The following is a 19,568-nucleotide window of genomic DNA, read 5'->3' as shown; positions in this document are numbered from 1 at the left end:
AGTGTATGTTGGTTATGTACTATGGTAGTCAGGGAAAAGCAGGTTGTTTTTTAAAATAACAAGGGGAAAAAAAAAACACACAAAGAAAGGAATTTTTTGTTTTCTTAAGAAATAACCTTCATGGTAGCACCTGAGCTGAAAATTATTTTTTTTTCTCTCATTAAAAACATGGAACAAAAAGATCCTTACTAGATCAAAAGGTCTGTTAAAGTCATAGAGCTCTCAGAATAAAGACAGAGCTACCCACTGGACCAGATGGTAGTAGAGCCAAGCAGTATACAGCCCTGAGAAGTATGTGATCAATAGTGTTTTCAGCCTCATGGCTATACAGAATCTAAGACATACCCTCAGAGAGGGTGGACCATTAAAGTAATATAACATTGAAAAGTAGATTCAAAGAGCATCCCAAGTTAGCTGAACTCAATACAGATTAACACAAAGTGGAACAGATCATAAAATACTTAAGATTTTTCACAGAGAAATAATCCTGTTCAGTGCTGCATTACTGTGCAGAGATGTTTAAATTAAAAAAAAAAAATAGAGTAACATTTTTAAAAGTAGCAATAATAGAATTTCATCAAAAGCAGCAAGAGTTAAGATACTGAAATCGCATGTACATTAGACAAATTAGAATGAATTAAAGAACTGAGAGACTTTACTCACTCACTCACACTCACTACAATGGCAGAGCTGAGTAGTTGCAATAGAAACCTTACAGCCTACAAAGCCTAAAATATATACTACCTGACCCTTTACAGAAGCTTGCTAACCCATGATTTAGAATCTTCACTGAAAATGGATTCAGTTCAGTTCATTTCAGTCACTCTATTGTGTCTGATTCTTTGCGACCCCATGGACTGCAGCACACCAGACTTCCCCATCCATCACCAGTTCCTGAAGCTTGCTCAAATCCATGTCTATCTAGTAAGTAATCCCATCCAACCATCTCATCCTCTGTCATCTCCTTCTCCTCCTGCCTTCAATCTTTCCCAGCATCAGAGTCTTTTCTAATGAGTCAGTTCTTCGCATCAGGTGCCCAAATTATTGGAGTTTCAACTTTAGCATCAGTCCTTCCAATGAATATTCAGGGCTAATTTCCTTTAGGATTGACTGTTTATATCTCCTTGCAGTCCAAAGGACTCTCAAGAGTCTTCTCCAACACCACAGTTCAAAAGCATCAATTCTTTGGCACTCAGCTTTCTTTATAGTCCAAATCTCACATCTATACATGACTACTGGAAAAGTCGTAGCTTCGACTAGACAGACTTTTGTCAACAAAGTAATGTGTCTGCTTTTTCATATGCTGTCTAGGTTGGTCATAGCTTTTCTTCTAAGGGGCAAGTGTCTTTTAATTTCAAGGCTGAAGTCACCAGCTGCAGTGATTTTGGAGACCCCCGGCAAATGAATTATCTCACTGTTTTCATTGTTTCCCCATTTATTTGTCATGATCTTAGTCTCCTTTTTCACTCTCGTCACCAGGCTCTTTAGATATTCTTTGTTTTCTGTGATAAGGATGGTGTCATTTGTGTATCTGAGGTTAATGATATTTCTACAGGCAAACCTTATTCCAGCTTATGGTTCATCCAGCCCGGCATTTCTCATGATGTACTCTGCACATAAGTTAAATAAGCAGGGTGATACAGATTTGACACACTCCTTTTCCAATTTGGAACCAGTGCATTGTTCCATGTCCAATTCTAACTGTTGCTTCTTGAACTGCATACAGATTTCTCAGGAGGCAGCTCAGGTATTCCCATCTCTTTAAGACTTTGCTACAGTTTGTTGTGATCCACACAGTCAAAGGCTTTGGCATAGTCAATAAAGCAGACATAGATGTTTTTCTGGAACCCTCTTGTTTTTCCTATGATCCAATGGATGTTGACAATTTGATCTCTGGTTCCTCTGCCTTTTCTAAATCCAGCTTGACATCTGAAAGTTCTAGGTTCATGTAATGTTGAAGCGTGGCTTGGAGGATTTTGTGCATTACTTTGCTATCATGTGAGATGAATCCAATTGTGTGGTAGTTTGAACATTCTTTGGTATTGACTTTCTTTTGGATTGGGATGAAAACTGACCTTTCCAGGTATGGCCACTGCTGAGTTTTCCAAATTTGCTGGCATATTGCGTGCAGCACTTTCACAGCATCATCTTTTAGGATTTGAAATAGCTCAACTGGAATTCCATCCCTCCACTAGCTTTGTTCATAGTGATGCTTCCTAAGGCCCACTTGACTTCACATTCCAGGATGCCTGGCTCTAGGTGAGTGATCACACCATCGTGGTTATCTGAATTATTAAGATCTTTTTTGTATAGTTCTTCTGTGCATTCTTGTCACCTCTTCTTACTATCTTCTGCTTCTGTTAGATCCATATCATTTCTGTCCTTTATTTGCCCATCTTTGCATGAAATATTTCCTTCATATCTCTAATATTTTTGCAGATATCTCTACTCTTTTCCATTCTATTGTTTTTCTCTATTACTTTGCATTAATCGCTGAGGAAGTCTTTATTTGATTATGATTATAAAATTGATTATGTCAATAGAATCATTTGTGAAAAAGTTTGTTTCTTTTGTTCTGTATACGTTTACATTGCTAAATGAACCAAGTTTGCAGAATACAAAAATACATTTTAAAAATCATTCTTAAAAGTAACTAAGTATTTGACAAGCTGATTTAAGTATAAATGCTATTTTCTTGCTGCAAGGGTAAGTATGAGTAGTATGGAAATAACATTTAAGTATATTTATACCATGAATAGCAGTATTACACCTGATATAGTGCATTTCTGACCTAACAAAGTTTTAGTTTTCATATCTTTCACAGTAATAATGAACTATTCCTACCAATTACTAGTCTTTCTTTTTAAATAAAGATATTTTCTTTGTGTGTGTGTGTGTGTTCATTAATATTTATTATTTATTGATTACTAGATACTGTTGTAAACACTCTTCAGGGTAGACTACAATCACAAGACAAACCTGATCAAAGACTCTGTGATATATCCAACTAGGGATTATTTTTTTGTTTGCTTTTATGTATGAGATGCCTTTGAAAAATATTTCTCAAAGGCATCTAAGCGTGTAGAAGTTTTTATGTATATATGTGTACGTTAATAAAAAACATAAAATAATGTTACTTATCTCAAGTCATATGTAGGTTTTTTTGTTTGTTTTATGCTGCCTTATATAGTTTGTAAAGTAATATATATATATTTGGAAATTAAACTTAAACCAATTGTAACATAGCACCAGTGCTTTTAATGGATTTACACATATTTCCAAACTCTTAATTGGGCATATATATATATATATATATATATATATATATATAAAACTTAGCTTTCTTTTATGACTTAGATACTAATTCAAATAAAAAGTAGATCAAAGGCAGAGGCACCATCATATATGTGCTGTGTTGCTACTGTAGCTTCTTTTGTTGTTATCTGCCTGCCATTTTCTATTTTGGTATTCTTTATTATTATTTGGCATAATAATAACATTATTTGGTATTCTTTATTATTTTTTCTTTGTTTAATTTTTATTTTATACTACAGCATAGTTGATTACCAAAGTTCTGTTGGTTTTAGGTGTACAGCAAAGTGATTCAGTTATACATATATATGTATCTATCCTTTTACAAATTATTTTCCCATTTAGGTTATTACAGAGTATTGAGCAGTGTTCCCTATGCTATAGAGTAGGTCCTGGTTGTAGATCTCTACCATAGCTTCTTAAATGGTTTCTCTGTTTTTGTCCTTATGCTTAACCTTGGTGAATTTAGAACAAAACATATGACTTGAGATAAGTACATTGTTCTAACTTCACCAGGGTTAGGCATAAGCTCAATGTGCTTTGGATGATTCATACATTTTTATAAACAAGAAGCATATGCTACAAAATGACAGTGGGAAAAAAATATGAACACTGAAAAAGGTTAATTATAAATATTAGAGGACTGTTGCTTTCTAGTGGTGTCTGAGGTCTTTCAAAAATTAGAATCTAATAATAATTGCAAACACTCATATAGGGCATACAATATTCAGGCATGATTCTAAAAACTATATGTAAACTCATTTCATAGTCATACCATTCTGAAGTGGCTGATATTATTTCTATTTGTAAAGATCATAAATCTGAGGCCTACAGAGGTTGAATAACTTGTCTAAGATAATACACCAAGTCAGTGGAAGATCCAGGCTTCAAATCTGGGTAGTTGGACTTCAAAATCTGTGCTCAGCATACTACACTATGCTACCAATGAACACCTCCACCTTTAATTTGAATCAGAGATAAGGAATTATCTGAAAGTCCAATGGTTAGGGCTTGGTACTTTCACTGCCAGGGCCCACGTTCCATCCCCAGTCAGGGAACTAAGATCCTGCAAGCCCAGTGGCAGGAAAAAAAAAAAAGAATCGGAAATAGCCAAAGGAGTAAGCAGACTCTGAACAGTTCGTATATATCACTATGTCTCACTGGGAAATCCCAACAATTTCTGAATGGCTCAAAAAAGAACCAGTCACAGATCCAAATATTTCAGCTTTAGAAATTTATTTCAGCATGGACATCTGAGTGCTGCAGCTGCTGTGTATGGTCTTTTGTGTGGTCACAGGTGTTGGCTGTATTACTAGAGCACACAATGGAGAATGACAAGGCAAGCATAGTAGGGACTGCCAGCCCCAAGAGATAATGTGCCAAGTTTAGTACTGAAAGTCAAAGACATTCCTGTGCCAGTTTTCTTCTAAATGCATTTTTATTGAAGAAAAACAAAGCTGTCTTCTAAAAACATCATCTGTGGATGGATAAAGGATGGCACTGCCTTAAAAAGAGTAGCATTAGCAGGCTTTGAAAATTAAAATTTTATTTTAATTAAAATTGAATATAATAGACTAATGAAATCAGTTACATAAAGGAATAACCACTTGAATATCAAGTAAACAATAAGAATCTATATATTTCTATTTTAGGGAGCTGAACTGTTGCTTATGTTTTTCATGGTGAAAAAAATTAAAAAGTGAAAAATAAACCATAACCAGTGCTTAAAAAACAAACAAACAAACAAACAAAAATACCTGGAACTCTCTGTAAATAGAGGCTTCAATGACTCTATTAAGTGATGCTTTGGTCAAAGGGGACTAGAGCTTTCCTTATATGAATTGAGTCATCCAACTGACTTAAACAAATATCTGTGGATGATGGTTATTCATGTGTACTATTGCAAGATGAATATACACATAAACTATAGATCTTAATAGTAAAAAGAAAACAGAACACAAGTCACTGTAATAGAAATACATTAAGAAAGTAACATAATAAAATTACAAAGAAATGTTAGGATTCAAAGGAAGAAGACTCCCTTATCAGATTTGAGACTAAAATGATCCTAAGTAGGAAGTAGAATTTGAGTTAGTGCCTAAGAAGTTAAAGCATGTTTTCAACTAGAGAAAAAGGGAGGCATTCCAGGGAGGAGAGGAATTAAATGAATAAAGAGGAAGAGATTGGAAGATCAAATTTCAACATGAATGGAGATCTGTTCACATTTTCTGGGGCAAAGTTTCAGTAACCTAGAAAAGGTTATGGTCTAGTAAAAGAACTGTGAACCAAAAGACAAGTACTAGGTCTTGTTCAAACTCCTCAGACCAATGGTTGGATATGTAACAGGCATTTGGAATTTAGGTGAAGTTAAATGACTTGTAAGTGAAATGTTAAACGAAACAACTTGTGTAATAATATCTATGCAGATAACCATTATGTAATTAATGTAAGAGTGTGTGTGTGCTCAGTATTGTCAAACAAACTCTTTGAGACCCCATAGACTATAGCTAAGCTCCTCTATCCATGGAATTTTCCAGATAAGAATACTGGAGTGGGCTGCCATTTCCTACTCCAGGAGATCTTTCAGACCTAGGGATCAAACTGGCATCTCCCACATTAGAAAGCAGATTCTTTACCACTGCACCAGTGTAAACCATACAAGGCACATTAAGGCACATACAAGACTGTGCACAGGAACAAAGAACACAGATTAATTTGCCTAGACAGTCAGAGGAGACTTCAAAAAGGATAACATTTAAGCTAAGCAGATTTTAAAGAGTAACTAAGAGGTTTCCAGATGAAGTGAGTAAAGAATGGTATTTTTTAGAGACAACAGGATATACAGCAGCATGATATATTATACAAATGGTAACTTACTTAGTTTGGTTCAATAAAAAAAGAAATAGGAGATGATTGGCAGGGAGAATGGGACGGACTGAGAATGTTTGGGACATATGAAAACAAACAAAGTTGTACTGTATATGCCTGCCTGAGAATATGGACTCTGTGCCCTAGGTAAGGGGGTGACAATAGTTAGAGTCTTGATATGATAAAAGTTTTTGCTTCAAAAATATGACAATCAATATGGAGAATGAAGTGAAAGTGGTAAGTTTCTGCAGACTAGAAAAAGCAACCATGAAAATTAGAACGTGACATATAAATAAGTAAAAACGAGCATAGGAAAACCTATATCCATAAATGCTAAAGCATAAAAGTAAAGTGAAGTCATTCAGTCATGTCCAACTCTTTGCCACCCCATGGACTGTAGCCTGCCAGGCACCTCCACCCATGGGATTTTCCAAGCAAGAATACTGGAGTGGGTTGCCATTTCCTTCTCCAGGGGATCTTCCCAACCCAGGGATCGAACCCAAGTTTCCTGCACTACAGGCAGACTCTTTACTGTCTGAGCCACCAGAGAAGCTCACATAAATGCTAAGAAGGTGTCATATTCATGAATCATCAGAGTAGGCTGGCTTTAGACAAAATTTATCATTTGGGGTTTGGATTCAGATGTTAAATTTTTTTAAGTTCCTACATTTTAACTTTTATGTTAGTTTTAAGTAACAAAAAGCAAAGTAATACTTTAACTCATGGGTTCTGACATGAATTTTATATTTCAACATATACTAAAGATGCTAGTAACATCAATATATACATTTTTCTTCATGTAATAATACATCAGTTATATTACTATTTGATGTATTTATATTACTATTTTGTGTAATAGTAATACACATATAGAATATGATACACATATAGAATATGGATGATAAACTGCTCTAGCTTGCTACAGCCTTATAATGTACATAGAATCCTGATGCAAGGAGAGTTTGACTGTGATGACCCAAATATTTACTATATTAAGTATTTGAGTGCATGACTTAGCAATACCCTCCAACATAACATAATTTTTTAAAATAAACCCAATCATTCAATCTTTCCCTATTTCTAAGCTGCCAATTAGTCCTAAGGAAAGACATAAAATGGTATTGCTTTGTACCATTACAAACTGATCTAGGCTCTCACTTCTGCTAAGTGATTTCTGCTTATCCCTACTTAAAATCTTGTTACTTTACCCAAAGTTCTTATTTAAAGTATTTTTATATTTTTTAAAGATATCAAGCTGGCTTTCTTTTTTCCCCTCCCTTAATTCTCTGGAAATCAAGTTGTTTTTATTGAGGCCATTTAACATGAGGTACCTCAGTATTTATCCACATTAGAATGATCTGAATACTCCTCCTATGTTCTTTCTGCCTTCAAGAAATAGTGTTCAAGGATATTTCTCCAAATGTTCAAGGGTAACTCTCCAAAAATTTTCTCCCATATTACCCTTTGGTCATCTACACAACCTCTTTGACCTTCAGTTTTCCTTCTTTGTCTATGCATATGACCAAAATTTCCCCAACTGTAAGCAAACTTTCAGCACTCTTTATAACCTTAACTCTCCTGAGCCAGTATGCTCAGTCCCTCATCATTACATTAATTGCAACAGAGTCTACAAAATCCTTCCTATATTTTCACACCTTAACACTTTGCAATTTGGGTTCTACTACCACCACTCTACCCTACAGATTTAACCTCTTCAAAAATTAACCTTCAGCTCTCCAAATCCAAAGCTGTTCCTGATATTTCATATGCTTAAATGCTTCTTATTCTGCATCTTCTTAAATTGCTTTTTAGTATCTGATATTATTTTGCACTAGTTTTTAAAACAGTACATTTCCATGATCATCTTCAGTACAGTCAGACCTCCATAGCCATAGCTTCCACATCTGAAAATTCAACAAACTGCAGATCAAAAATATTCAGAAAAAAATTCTATAAACTTCCCCAAATCAAAATTATTTACATAGTATTTATATTGTATTAGGTTTAATAAGTAATATCAAGATTATTTAAATAATATTGGAGGATGTACAGAGTTTCATGCAAATACTACATTTCATATAAGGGACTTGAGCAACTGTGGATTTCTGAATCTGCAGCAGTCCTGAAACTGATACTCTGCAGATACTAAGGGACAACTGTGCTGTTTGTTCTCTGCTTTATGTTCCTCATCCTAAGCATTAATATTCTCCACATTCAGTCCTTACTGCTCAACTCTGGCTCTCTCAACATTCTCTCTGGAGCCAATGCCGCTTGTACCATTGCTTTTAATGGTAAAAGTGTTTTTAAATAATTTTTATCTGAATGATTCCTGAGTCTCTACCTCTATATGAGGTCACACTAAAGCTTCAGTCCCTTTTTTTTTAAAACAAATTCCTCTAAGAAGGTATAATTAACATTCTTAAGTAAATTAGGTATTGATTGATTTACACAGCTAATATTTAAGAAATAAGCACTGAAATGATTAGGATTAAAGGATCATAATACATACATTTTGTGTCAGAAAAAAGTATGTATAACCCATGGAATATATGTATGTGCACGTATATATAGATAGACAGATATACATATTTGTGTGTAAAATTGATAACTCTAAGTAAATTTGTGTATATGGATTTGTCTGTATTATTTTTATACTTAAACTTTTCTGTAAACTGAAATTATTTCCAAATGTAAATTACAAAAATATGTGCAATGTAATTGAAATTGTACTGAGAGGTAATTTCATACTTTTGAAGAAATGTATCATAAAACAAGAAAATTAGATACAAATAAACTAATCTTTCAACTCAAGATGCTTAAAAAACAAAAAGACACACTGTATATATCTAAGTTAAACATGAGGAAAAATTAAATAATGTGGTCAAGGGAAAAAATTAATATATGTGAGTAATATATATGAGAATCCCTGTTTTGGGAAGATTCCCCTGGAGTAGGAAATGGCAACTCACTCCAGTATTCTTGTCTGGAAAATTGCATGGACAAAGGAACCAGACAGGCTACAGTCTGTAAGGTCAGAAAAGAATTGGACAGACTTAGTGACAATCAACTAGAGAAGGCAATGGCACCCCACTCCAGTACTTCTGCCTGGAAAATCCCATGGACGGAGGAGCCTGGTAGGCTGCAATCCATGGAATCGCTGAGGGTCCGACACGACCAAGCGACTTCACTTTCACTTTTCACTTTCATGCATTGGAAAAGGAAATGGCAACCCACTCCAGTGTTCTTGCCTGGAGAATCCCAGGGACGGGAGAGCCTGGTGGGCTGTCGTCTATGGGGTCACACAGAGTCGGACACGACTGAAGTGATTTAGCAGCAGCAGCAGTGACAATCAGCAGCAACAATAAAACTGCAGGAAATGTTCACCTACCAATTTATTGCTAAATAGGTCCTCATTCATTCCCTATGGAGATGAACCATTCTATTTAATATTCATATGTCTTTCCTTGCTGCTGCTACTGCTGCTAAGTCGCTTCAGTTGTGTCCGACTCTGTGCGACCCCATAGATAGCAGCCCACCAGGCTTCCGGTCCCTGGGATTCTCCAGGCAAGAACACTGGAGTGGGTTGCCATTTCCTTCTCCAATGCATGAAAGTGAAAAGTGAAAGTGAAGTCTCTCAGTCGTGTCCGCCTCTAGCGACCCCATGGACTGCAGCCTACCAGGCTCCTCCGTCCATGGGATTTTCTAGGCAAAAGTACTGGAGTGAGGTGCCATTGCCTTCTCCGATGTCTTTCTTTACATCTGTTAAAATAAGTCCTTACTCCTTTTAGTGCATAATCATTGAGGAAAATCTTTACCATTGCTTTAACGGTGACCTAAATAACACGTTAATCAAATATCATCTTTTTTTTTATGATTTCAAATACCATCAGGATGAAGTGTTCATAGTTCATGGAAATATGAAAAAATACCTGGAAAAGTTCACTTTCTAGAATCCAGTTTACATATTAGAATGGCAGCCATGCATCCCAGTAACTTTTATATGAATAATTAAACTATAATAATAGTCTCAAAAAAAAGTTACTTCTTCCAACCGCTCACTTGAAAGTAACAGGAGTGTACTGTAACAGGAATGCAAATAAACAGGAATGTAAATAAAATCTTTAAATAACTAAGTACAAAGGAGGATGTTTAAGACACCAATCAAGGAAAACATTATTAAAAGTTTCGTCAATGTTAGAGTACAGAGATCAGCGCATATATAAGTTATCAAAATGTGACAAATATCCACATTTATATTCAATAGCTCACATTTATGGCCTTCGCTTCATTGGTGGTGTTTCCTGGTCCCAAAGTCAAGAATACAAAGAGGTCTCAGTAAGGTAAAAGGATCAAGAGCTGAAAAATCACCAGGCCAGGCAGGAGGATGCTCTTTTGGTTCGTGTTTTCACTTCATAGTTGTTATGTTTCAAGAATGGGTCAGATACTGAAGAGAGCGGAAGGGGCGGGCTGGTGGAGGCGGGTCAAGATGGCGGCACCTTTGCGGATTCAGAGCCTGGGCCCAGGCTCTCAGGAAGGACAAAGGGGAGGCCTAGCTGAGCTGTCACCCCCCAGGGAAACCAACTTTGTATGGCAGCCTAACTTGTCAAGGAATTGGCCTTGATGGCATCCCAGAGGTTACAGCTTCTGAAGGATTTATTGTGAATGAAATACATAAGAAAAGGATTCATGTTTCATGTCCAAAGGAAAATGTATCTTCAAAGATTCTGGCACCATATACTACTTTTTCCAGAATTCATACAAAGAGTAAAACATGCCTGGACATTTCCAGCAGAGGAGGCCTTGGTGTGTTCTCTAGCACTGATGGGAGCATGAAGATCTGGCAGGCCTCCAATGGAGAGCTCAGAAGAGTATTGGAAGGACATGTGTTTGATGTGAATTGTTGCAGGTTTTTCCCATCAGGCCTTGTGGTTCTGAGTTGGGGAATGGATGCCCTGGTGAAGATATGGTCAACTGAAGATGCTAGGTGTGTGGTGACCTTCAAAGGTCACAAAGGTGAATGAGAGGTTGGAACAGAGTCGAAAATGCTGCTGTTGGCCCAAGAATTTAAGAAACTTCAGTGCTTGGAACTGCAGAGCAGGAAGCTGCTGTTTCTCTTTATTGGCTCAGATGCCTTCAACTGCTGTACTTTTCTTTCTGAATTCTTGCTATTGGCTGGGACACAGGATGGAAACATTTATCAGCTGGATGTAAGGAGTCCAAGGACTGCAGTACAAGTCATCCACAGATCAGGAGCACCAGTTATGTCCCTGCTGAGTTTCAGAAACGGATTCATTGCTAGCCAAGGTGATGGAAACTGTTTCATTGTCCAGCCAGACTTAAACTATGTGACTGAGATCACTGGGGCTGACTGTGACCCTGTGTACAAGGTAGCCACATGGGAGAAGCAGATCTACACATGTTGTTGAGATGGTCTTGTGCAATGCAGTCAGCTCTCAGACCTCTGACCCCTTGGGAAGAGGAATCCCAGTCAATGAAAAATGATTGACTCTGATCAACAGTGAGCAGGAACAGCATCAGGGACCATGGAAGGATCATGAGTGACCTTTGTTGTATTGGGTACCCTTTGGAAACAATAGAAAGTCAGCTGCTTTGGCCCATGTGGAGCTGTCATTCCATGACAAGACCCACTTTGAACTGAGTAACAAGCTCACAACAGTGCTCTGTTGTATTTGTCCCAATTTCTCCCTTAAACTCAGCCTGGCAACATAGGGCAAGTAAATGGATGCTTATAGTGTGATTCCACACCAGTTGTGTTCAGTGTTTACAAGGACTGGAGGACTAAAACCTGTTCTCAAGGAAATAAAGAGAATATGGAGGAGTCTGAATTTGAGAAACTTTGTTAAATATTCTTGCTCTAGCAAAAAGTCAGTCATGGTGATGGGATTCCTTTCTCAGTGACTTCCTATCAGCCTGGCTATAGGGAAGGGCTACTTGACAGTAGCAGTATCCCATGTGCAACCTGGGAAAGATTCTTATACAGGAAGGGTAGTAACCACCATCCCAGTTTTCCTCAGATTAAGGGGTTTTTTGCTCATGGGACTTTCTGTCCTGGGCAAATAAATATGATTGGTCAGCCTTTATACAGGTGATGAAGTTGAATCATATCATTGTAAAAGTGACAGCTGTCAAACTGTGGTTCTTATAATAGCTGTATCAGATCACCCAAGAACTTGTTAGAAATTCTGGGAACTGCCTCCCCTTTTCAGATTTAAATCAGAAATCCTATGAATGAGGCCCACAATCAGTATTTTAATGATTTCCAGGTGATTCTAATTCCTGCTAAAATATGAGAGACAAAAAGAGATGGTGAAGGGCAATTTAGTCATAGATGGAACTCAGTGCTCATGGATGAGGCTGAAGAGGTTGACAGGGTCTAAACAGTGAAGGGGCTTACATTCCAGGTAAGGAGTTTGAGTTTCACTTGGTTGGTATTGGGGAACCGCAGAACACTTTTTTAAGCAAGGGTACTACATGGTCACTTCTTTTTTTTCCCTTAAACATAAAAATGGAATCATAATTATATATATTCCATGGTTTATTTTCACTTAGTGTCTCTGAGTTATCTCCATCTCAATACAGTTGGACTTTCCTCATTCTTTTTAGTAAAAAGTGTAGATTAAAAAAAAAAAAAAAAGAATGGGTCAGATACTGATTCATTCCACAGATATTGATTCATGAGTCTAAGCCAGACTGAACTGGATTGAGTCTTCTTAGTTTTTATTCCAAATTTCTGTTAAAGGGAATTATTGGTGAAGATTTGGTAAGGAGTTCCCCTTGAACTAAGGATAGTGGTCTCCTCATGTTTCCTAAAGTTTCCCTGATGTTTTTAAAAGCCTTTTAGCTTCTATTACTGAATGTTATTTTATTATAAATTCAGGGATTCCATCTTACAGATTATATGTTCAGAAAAGGAGATCATTAATGCCTTGTGGAAATCCCTAAATATAGATTTTTTGCAAAGATGCACACACCTTTTAAAAATTACCTTCTTGTTTTACCAAGTGAATGCAAATAAAATCTTTAAATAACTAAGTAGAAGGGAGGATGTTTTAGACATGAATCAAGGAAAACATTAAAAGTCCCATCAATGTTACAGAGTACAGAGCTCATACTCTATTTCTATGATCATAGTAAGTCATCCAAATAAGACAAATATCCACATTTATATTCAATAGCTAACATTTATGGACTTTGCATTTTAAATGGATAGCAGTTACTTGAAAACAATGGAATCTCTATTTTCAATGGGGCATTGATTGACACAAGGAGTTGCCTAAAAGAATAAATGCATTAGGATAATGGAATTACAGAGCACTGATTAGTTCTCAAAAAGATAAATGTATCAAACCTACCCTACTGTCTGCTTACAGCAGTTTCATCATGTGTAGCCTTCCCTCACACTTTCAAAGCCTTCAGTGTGTTGGATTCCAACAAGGACATGGCTTTGGATCTCCAGTTCTTCTCCTATATTTGATCATCCATACTCCTGTTCTTTTTTTCTTCCACCATTCAGAGACTTTTTTTTAAATCAAAGATACTTCATTTTATATTGGTGATTATCTCATACTTCATGTGAAATAAAACTTAAAGCTTCTATATAAATTAGAACCTACAGAAAAGAAGCACTGTTTACTCATTGGTACTCTCAATTTATTGTTACTCAGTCACTGAGTTGTGCCCAACTCTTTGCAACTCCATGGACTACAGAACTCCAGGCTTCCCAGTCCATCACCATCTCCCAAGGTTTATTCAAACTCATGTCCATCAAGTCGGTGATGCCAGCCTACCATCCCATCCTCTGTTGTCCCCTTCTCCTCCTGCCCCCCAATCCCTCCCAGTATCAGGATCTTTTCCAATGAGTTAGCTCTTCGCATCAGGTGGCCAAAGTATTGGAGCTGCAGCTTCAGCATCAATCTTTCCAATGAATATTCAGGGTTGATTTCCTTTAGGACTGACTGGCTTGATCTCCTTGCAGTCCAAGGGACTCTCAGGAGTCTTCTCCAGCACCACAGTTTGAAAGCATCAATTCTTTGGCACTCAGCTTTTTTTATCATCCAACTCTCACATCCATAAGTGACTACTGGAAAAACCATATCTTTGACTATAAGGACCTTTACAGGAAAAGTAATGTCTCTGCAATAAGTAGTCCATGAACTGAGCCACAGTCAGCTCCTGGTCTTGTTTCTGCTGACTGTATAGAGCTACTCCATCTTCAGCTAAAAAAGAATATAACCAGTCTGATTTTAGTATTGACCACATGGTGATGTCCATGTGTAGAGTTGTCTCTTGTGTTGTTGGAAGAAGGGGATACTATGACCAGTACATTCCCTTAGCAAAAGTCTGGTAGTCTTTCTCCTCATTCATTTTGTACTCCAAGGTCAAACTTGTCTGATACTATAGGTATATGTTGAGTTCCTACTACTGCATTCTGGGTCTCTATAACGAAAATGGCATCTTTTTTTGGTGTTAGTTCTAGAAGATCTTGTAGGTTTTCATAGGACCATTCAACTGTAGCTTCTTCGGCATTAGTGGTTGGGGTATAGACTAGGATTACTGTGATGTTGAATGTTTTGCCTTGGAAACAAACCAGAATTATTCTATAATTTTTGAGACTGCCCACTAGTACTGCACTTTGGACTGTTTGTTGACTATAAGGGCTGCTACACTTATTCTAAGGGATTCCTGCCAACAGTAGTAGATATAATGGTCATCTGAAATTAAATTTTCCCATTCCTGTCTATTTTTGTTCACTGATTCCTGAACTGTTGATGTTCGCTCTTGCCATATCCTGTTTGATCACATCCAATTTAACTTGATTTATGGACCTAACATTCCAGGTTCCTATGTAATACTGTTCGTTACAACAATATGCACTTTTCTTGGAAGAAAAGCAATGACAAACCTTGACAGCATATTAAAAAGCAGAGACATGACCTTGCCTACAAAGATCCAAAGCTATGATTTTTATAGTAGTCATGTACAGATGTGAGAGCTGGACAGTAAAAAAGGCTGAACACTGAAGAACCGATGCCTTTGAACTGTGGTGCTGGAGAAGACTCTTGAGGGTCTCTTGGACAGCAAAGAAATCAAACCAGTCAATCGTAAAGGAAACAACACTGAATATTCACTGGAAGTACTGATGTTGAAGCTGAAGCTCCAATACTCTGACTACCTGTTGTGAAGAGCTGATTCATTGGAAAAGACCTTCATGCTGAGAAAGATTGAAGGCAGGAGGAGAAAGGGAAAACAGAGGATGAGACGGTTGAATGGCATCACTGACTCAGTGGATATGAGTTTGAGCAAGCTCTGGGAGATGGTGAAGGACAGGGAAGCCTGGTGTGCTGCAGCCCATAGGTCTCAAATAGTTGGACATGCCTGACCAACGGAACTACAACAACTACCTTCAAAAATGCTGTCTAGGTTTTTCATAGCTTTCATTTCCAAGGAGCAATTGTCTTTTAATTTCATGGCTTCAGTCATCATCCACAGTGATTTTCAGCCCAAGAAAATAAAGTGTCTATTTCCACTGTTTCCTCATTTATTTGACAAAAGTGATTGTACTGGATGCCATGATCTTAGGTTTTTGAAAGCTAAGTTTTAAGCCAGCCTGTTATCTCTCCTCTTTTACCTTTATCAAGAGGCTCTTTAATTCCTTTTCACTTTCTGCCATCTGGGTTGTGTCATCTGTGAAACGTTGTTGCTGAACCATGAAAGACACTGGGATTCTTGGCCTCCAGAGGAGAAGAATTCAATCCAGGGCCAGAAATGAGGCTTGATCTCTCAGAGCTTTTGTGTAATAGAGTTTTATTAAAGTATAAAAGGGATAGAGAAAGTTTCTGATATAGTTATCAGAAGGGGGCAGAAAGAGTACCCCCTTGCTAGTGTTAGCAATGGAGTTATATATCTTTTAATTAGTTATTACAATGAATCCAAAGAATGCCTGGAAGTTGTAAAAATATTACCAGACCCACTCCCACAATTTACATTCTAAGATACCAGGATTACTCATAAGGTTTTCAGGAAGAAGAAACTGTCCTCAAGCAGGATACATTGTTGTTGTAGAATCCCTAGTACAGAGTTTAGACTGAGTTGTGTAATTGACTAAGACTAAGGAGTCGGACACGACTGAGCAACTGTACTGAACTGAACTGAACTGAACTGAAGGAATGTAGACCAAAAAAAAAAAAAGTTTGTTCTTTCCTCCTTGAGAATTCCTGACCCCTCTCTCCTTGGGGACACCCGGACTTCTTATCAACCTGCCTAGGAACTGACTCTCATCTGCATATCTGAAGTTATTGATATTTCTCCTGGCAATCTTGATCTCAGTTTGAGATTCATCTACCTTGACATTTTGCATAATGTATTATGCATATAAGTTAAATAAGAAGGGTGACAATATACCACCTTGACATACTGCTTTCCTAATTTGGAACCAGTCCATTGTTCCATGTCCAATTCTAATTGTTGCTTCTTAACCTGCATACAGGTTTCTCAGGAGGCAGAAAAGGTGGCCTCATATTCCCATCTTTTAAAAAAGTTTCCACAGTTTGTTGTGATGCACATAGTCAAAGGCTTTCCCATAGTCAATGAAGCAGAAGTAATTTTTTTTTCTCAAATTATCTTGCTTTTTTTATGATCCAGTTGATGTTGGTAACTTGATCTCTGGTTCCTTTGCTCTCTCTAAATCCAGCGTGTACATCTGGAAGTCTTGGTTCAAGTACTGTTGAATCCTAGCTTGGAGAATTTTGAGCATTACCTTGCTAGCATGCGAAAGGAGTGAAATTGTTTGAACATTCTTTAGCATTGCCTTTCTTTAGGATTGGAATGAAAACTGACTTTTTCCAGTCCTGTGGCCACTGCTGAGTTTTCTAAATTTGTTGGCATATTGAGTGCAGCACTTTAATAGAATCATCTTTTAGGATTTGAAATATCTCAACTAGAATTCCATTATCTCCACTAGCTTTGTCCATAGGGTTGCTTCCTAAGGTCCACTTGATTTCACAATACTCCAGGATGTCTAGCTCTAGGTTAGTGACCAACAACATTGTGTTATGCTAGTCTTTAAGATCTTTCTTGTATAGCTCTTCTGTGTATTTTTGCCACTTCTTCTTACTATCTCTGCTTCTGTTCCGTCCCTGCCATTTCTGTCCTTTACTCTGCCAATCCTTTCATGAAATGTTCCCTTGGTATGTTTAATTTACTTAAAGAAATCTCTAGTCTTTCCCATTCTGTTATTTTCCTCTATTCCTTTGCATTGCTCACTTAGGAGGGCTTCCTTATCTTTCCTTGTTAGTCTTTGGAACTCTACATTCAGACGGGTATATCTTTTCTTTTCTCCTTTGCCTTTTTCTTCTCTTCTATTCTCAGCTATTTGTAAGGCCGCCTCAGACAGCCATTTTTCCTTTTTTGCATTTCTTTTTCTTGTGGGTGGTTTTGATCACTGCCTCCTGTACAAACCTCCATCTATGGTTCTTCAGGTATTCTATCAGATCTAATCCCTTGAATATATTTATTACTTCCACTGTATAATTGTGAGGTATTTGATTTAGGTCATACCTGAATGGCCTAGTGGTTTTCCCTACTTTTTTTTCATTTTAAGTCTGAATTTTGCAATAAGGAGATCATCATATTCTGAGCCACAGTCAGCTTACAGTGTTGTTTTTGCTGATTCTCCATCTTTGGCTGCAAAGAATATAATCAGTCTGATTTCAGTTTTGACCATCTGGTGACATCCATGTGTAGAGTCATTTCTTGTGTAGTTAGAAGAGGGTTTTTGCTATGACCAGTGGACTCTTTTGGCAAAACTCTGTTAGTCTTTGCTCTGCTTCATGTTTTACTCTTAGGTTTACTTGCCTATTACTCTAGATATCTCTTGCCTTCCTACTTTTGCATTCCCCTCCCCGTGATGAAAAGTACATCTTTTTTCGTGTGTGTGTGTGTGTGTGTGTGTGTGTGTGTGTGTGTGTGTTAGTTCTAGAAGGACTTGTAGGTCTTCACAGAACCATTCAACTTCAGCTTCTTCGGCATTAGTGGTTGGGACATAGATTTGGATTACTTTGATGTTGAATGGTGTGCCTTGAAAACAAACTGAGATCATGCTGTCATTTTTCAGACTGCACCCAAGGACTGTATTTTGGACTCTTTTGTTGGCTTTGAGGGCAGCTTAATTTCTTCTAAAGGATTCTAGACCAAAGTAGTAGATGAAATATAGTTTCATCTGAATTATATTTGCCCCTTCCCATCCATTTCATTTTACTGATTCCTAAAATGTCGATGTTCACTCTTGCCATCTCCTGCTTGACCACTTCCAATTTACCTTGATTCGTGGACCTACCATTCTAGATTCCTTTGCAGTATTTTTCCTTACAGCATCAGACTCTATTTTCACCACCAGACACACCAACTACTAGGTGTCATTTCAGCTTTCACTTAGCTTCTTCATTTCTTCTGAAGCTATTTCTCTGCTCTTCTCCAGTAGCATATTGGTACCTACTGAACTGTGAGTTTATCTTTCAGTGTCATACCTTTTTGTTTTTTTCATACTGTTTATGTGGTTCTCAAGACAAGTATGCTGAATCCCTTCTCCTGTGAACCATGTTTTGTCAGAATGCTCCATCACGACCAGTCCATCTTGGTTGGTCCTGCACAGCATGGCTCATAGTTTCATTGAGCTATCCATGTGGTCAGTTTGATTAGTTATCTGTGGTTGTGGTTTTCATTCTGTCTGCACTCTGATGCATGAAGATAAGAGACTTGTGAAGTCTTCCTGATATGAAGGACTGGCTGTGGAGAAAACTGGGTCTTGCTCTGGCCGTACTCAGTAAATCTTTAATCCAATTTTATGCTGATGTGTGGGTCTGTATTCCTTCCCTGTAGTTTGCTTTGAGCTCAAACTATTGTAGGGTTAATGACAACCTCCTCCAAAAGGATTTAAGACAGCATATCATGATTCCCATTGTCGCAGGAAGGGGGACCCCTTTCAGGGCCTGAAAGCGGGCTCTTGTCTAACCCTCAGTAATGGATTGTTCGAGGAGACACATGTGCTGACAAAGCAAGAGATTATTGGAAAGGTGGGCAGAGAACAGTAAGGTAAGGGAATCCAGGATAAATGCTCTACCACATGGCTCACTTTTATGGTGATGGGATTAGTTTCTGTGTTGTCTTTGGCCAATCATTCTGACTCAGAGTCTTTCCTGGTGGCACACACATTGCTTATCCACAATGGATGCTAGTGAGAAGGATTCTTGGAAGTGGTTGGACAATTGATGTCTCCTTTTGACCTTTCCTGAACTCTTCCAGTTGGTGGTGGTTTATTAGTTTTGTGTTCCTTACCAGGACCTCTTATCATAAAACAATGCAAAATGTTA

The 19,568-nt window shown here is 37.5% G+C and overlaps 1 protein-coding gene and 1 pseudogene across 8 annotated transcripts in view; both read left to right on the top strand.

The window, feature by feature from the left end:
* Positions 1-19,568, top strand: part of GRIA4 (glutamate ionotropic receptor AMPA type subunit 4) — a 689,633-nt gene that overhangs the window by 299,922 nt on the left and 370,143 nt on the right. The window lies entirely within an intron of this gene.
* On the top strand, positions 10,638-12,026 carry LOC147357257 (proteasomal ATPase-associated factor 1 pseudogene; annotated as a pseudogene). Its single transcript, XR_015142472.1, has one exon. The product of XR_015142472.1 is annotated as a proteasomal ATPase-associated factor 1 pseudogene (transcript).

The sequence above is a fragment of the Bos grunniens genome, chromosome 15, assembly GCF_055505025.1.
Source record: "Bos grunniens cultivar Pamir isolate PY7600 chromosome 15, Bosgru_T2T1.0, whole genome shotgun sequence".
Taxonomy (NCBI): Eukaryota; Metazoa; Chordata; class Mammalia; order Artiodactyla; family Bovidae; genus Bos; species Bos grunniens.
Note: the sequence above shows the minus strand (reverse complement) of the source record. Positions and strands in the feature narration are given on the sequence as shown.